We start from the raw sequence: 3946 nt of genomic DNA, 5'->3' as shown, positions 1-3946 counted from the left end.
AGAGGGATAATGCATTATATTCCAGCATGAAATTATCAGTATATAAGAGATTATTTAGCTTTATACAAATAAAGACACACTGGGTAATTCAACATGAACTGCAATTTTTACATTAATAAACAATAAACTGTGTTTCAGACATCTATGTTTATCTGTGTTTTTACTATTTTTAAGATAGTTAAAGGAACATGATAAATAGTAAAACGTACTAATGCAAAGAGGTTAAAGGGACAGTCTAGTCCAAAACAAACTTTCATTATTCAGATAGGGCATGTCATTTTAAACAATTTTCCACTTTACTTCTATCACCAATTTTGCTTTGTTCTCTTGGTATTCTTAGTTGAAAGCTAAATCTAGGAGGTTCATATGCTAATTTCTAAGCCTTTGAAGGCCTCCTCTTAGCTCAGGGCATTTTGACAGTTTTTCACCACTAGAGGGTGTTAGTTCATGTGTTTTATATAGATAACACTGTGCTCACGCTCGTGGAGGTACTAGGAGCCAGCACCGATTGGTTAAAATGCAAGTCTGTCAAAAGAACTGAAATAAGGGGCAGTTTGCAGAAGCTTAGATACAAGATAATCACAGAGGTAAAAAGTATATTAATATAACAGTGTTGGTTATGCAAAACTAGGGAATGGGTAATAAAGGTATTATCTTTCTTTTAAAACAATAAATAGTCTGGTGTAGACTGTCCCTTTAAGAACATAATAAAGTCTGCACCTTAGCTGGACAAGGTAAGAATATGTGTGTAACCACCAATCACAGCCCGAGTTCAGCTGAGAAGTGGATGAATAATGCCACTCCAGTGACAACTTTAACTATGTGGGAGTTAAAGGGATATGAACCCAATTTTTTTTTCATGATTTAGATAGAGCATGCAATTTTAAGCAACTTTTTAATTTACTCCTAATACTAATTTTTCTTTGTTTTCTTAGTATCTTTATTTGAAAAGCAGGAATGTAAGCCTATGAGTCGTACCATCTTTGGTTCAGCACCTGGGTAGCGCTTGCTGAATGGTGGCTAAAATGTAGCCACCAATCAGCAAGAGCTTTCCAGGGTGCTGAACCAAAAATAGGCTGGCTCCAAAATGAACATTCCTGCTTTTACAAACAAAGATACAAAGAGAACGAAGAAAATTGATAATAGGAATAAATTAGGAAGTTGCTTATAATTGCATGCTCTACCTGTATCCCTTTAAGTACATTGTTAGAGGTAAGCAGTAGTCTGTAAAATAAACTATTGCATTTTTTTGCTATTGTATTAAAGAGGGGCTGCCCAAACTATAGTCCATGGGCAATATACAGCATATTAAGGTTTGTGTGGCCCTTAGGAGACATCAGTATTTTGCTATGGAAACTGCAATTCCAGACTTTACATTTGTGTGTTTGTATCACATTCTGTAAATTTGAGAAATATATAAAATAATTCAGTTAATTAATAGTAGCTAATTACCTATATCATTTAAACTACAAATGAGATTATAATGTATTTGTGTTTTAAGGGGTTATCTTTAGCATAAGTGTGAGTATAAAGTAATGTGATCCACAGTCTATCCCGATATTCAGAACTGGCTGAATAAAAACAGGACGTCATCCCTTCATTACAGGAACATTAAATAAAAAATGTAATTCCCTATAAAAAGGTTTAAATATGAGCAGCATATACAAAGTAAATACAAATGCATACTAGAAACACAATAAAAAGGCACTTAGGGGCATATTTATCAAACTCCATATGGAGCTTGATGCCCCGTGTTTCCGGCGAGCCTGAAACAGAAGTTATGAAGGGTCGGTCTAAAGACCGCTGCTCCATAACCTGTCCGTCTGCTCTGAGGCCGCGGACAGAAATCGACAGAAATCAACCCAATCGAATGCGATCAGGTTGATTGACACCCCTGCTAAAGGCCGATTGGCCGCGAATCTGCAGGGGGCGGTATTGCACCAGCAGTTCACAGGAACTGCTGGTGCAATGATAAATGCAGAGAGCATATGATGTCGCTATATCGGATCATGTCCGCTCACACCGTAATAAATATGCCCCTATGTCTAAATTTCAAATAAGCAGTAGATTTTTTTTCTAAACAATTTTAAAGTTAGTTACATTTTCCTTTCGCTTCATCATGTAACAGCCATCAGCCAATCATAAAATGCATATACGTATATAATGCAAATTCTTGCACATGCTTGGTAGGCCCCGGTGCCTCAGAAAGTGTGCATATAATAAGATTGTGCACATTTTGAGAATGCAAGTGAACTGGAAAGTTATTCACAGTTGGGTGCTCTATCTGAATCCTAAAAGTTTAATTTTGACTTTAGTGGTCCTTTCATTTTTAATACAGATCTTTTGCAATGCCATACTTTTATAGCTAATATATGCTATGCATACAAACAACTGTCTCTTTTATTATATGTAGCTCAACAACATTGACCCTGCAACATTCTACTTAAACAGTGCAGGGGTTGATTTATATAAACAGTACTCAAGTATCTATATAAGGTGTTTGTTTATTAACTAGAAGGGGGTAGTTTTTAAAATCTAAAAGCGCCTGTACGGCAAATACCCACAAAAAATAGAGAGCTGAGATATATAAGTATAAATAAAAACTTTTATTATATTTAAACAATATAGTTTAAAAACATAATTCAATGAAAATTTCTAAATGAGCAGATTCAACTAACATAAATAATGTATAAAAAAAGTAGTAAGATTAAAGGAACGTAGTAGAAATGGTTTCTCTAATATTAATGTTAATGCCCAAAATAATATCCGTGGTTGGCCAACCTAATGATAAAAATTTTGCTATTTCATGCAGTGTTTAAAATAATAGACTCAATGAGCCTGTATCAATTTTCTGTGTCAGTTTTAGTATCAAATTTCACTTGCAATATCACAATTGTATAATAAAAATAAAAATAAAAAAGACTCCTGATTCAATTCGGTACAATAGGCAGCAGCTAGCAACACAAATAGAATGGAAGTGGTGGTAGCGAGGTCTTTCAGCTTATATTTCTTATATTTAGAAGCGTGATCACCAAAGTTAGTGGAGATAATACTGATATAGTCCGTACTTTTTCTAGTTATAAATCCAACAGTTTTTGAGGAAAAAGGGCAATCCTATAAGTGCACTTAGTTCAAGATGTACCTGTTTGATCTTTGAATAATATTTCCTCTGTGTGAGCTATCCGCAGCTGATCCTGGAGCGGTGTTACCCAGCGTCTTGACCGCTGTACTCCCCAGACTTCGCGCCTTCTCCGGATAAGGCGGTGATTGGTTCTCTGTTGGGGGAGTGCCTACTTTCGGCAGTGGATTGACGGCTCTACAGCTGATCCTCTCTTCTGATCCGTGATTTCGATTAGGAGATTCGCAACGCGTTTCCGCTGAAAACACTTCAGCCTTTGTTTATTAACTACAAAACAATCTATATTTTGATTAGTGGTTATGTTAAAGTAAGAGGGTTTTGATGAAGCAATAGGATGTTTTTATATTTACCTTTGACTTTATGTCATTCTAGAAATAGAAAATCAACCTGTTCCTACAAATATTTCCTTTATTGAGGATCCATTACCACAAGCATATAAAGAGATGTCAATCTCTGGTTAGTTTCCTGACTAGCATACCAGGAGTCATGTCTAAACAATAGTATATATCGCAGTTTCAACCCCAAAAAGAAGATTCAATGATCAGTGTTTCCTCTACTAAAAGCTTCTCTAGATATGCCCATAACAAAATGACTGGCAATATACTTTTACATAAAGATGTGAGTGATGTGTAGGAGTTGCTGACTCGGTACAAAGGAAGATAATTGTGATATGGGGTAAAGTTGGCTTTTATAGTTGCTCTGTGAGCTGGGTGATGGATTCCGCCTGTATTAGACGCTGGAAGGCTCTGCGCTCAGACAAGCTATTACACGCACTGGTGATGAGCATCAGGTGTTTGTGGAATTCCA

The 3946-nt window shown here is 35.9% G+C and overlaps 1 long non-coding RNA gene across 1 annotated transcript; it reads right to left on the bottom strand.

The window, feature by feature from the left end:
* Positions 1-2591: 2591 nt before the first annotated feature.
* LOC128639532 (uncharacterized) lies at positions 2592-3556 on the bottom strand. Its single transcript, XR_008399216.1, has 2 exons — positions 3490-3556; positions 2592-3418 (listed from the first exon to the last, which is right to left on the bottom strand). It is a non-coding gene; the product is annotated as an uncharacterized LOC128639532 (long non-coding RNA).
* Positions 3557-3946: the final 390 nt, after the last annotated feature.

The sequence above is a fragment of the Bombina bombina genome, chromosome 1, assembly GCF_027579735.1.
Source record: "Bombina bombina isolate aBomBom1 chromosome 1, aBomBom1.pri, whole genome shotgun sequence".
Lineage (NCBI taxonomy): Eukaryota > Metazoa > Chordata > Amphibia > Anura > Bombinatoridae > Bombina > Bombina bombina.
The sequence above is the reverse complement of the archived record's forward strand: the minus strand, read 5'-3'. Positions and strand labels throughout refer to the sequence as shown.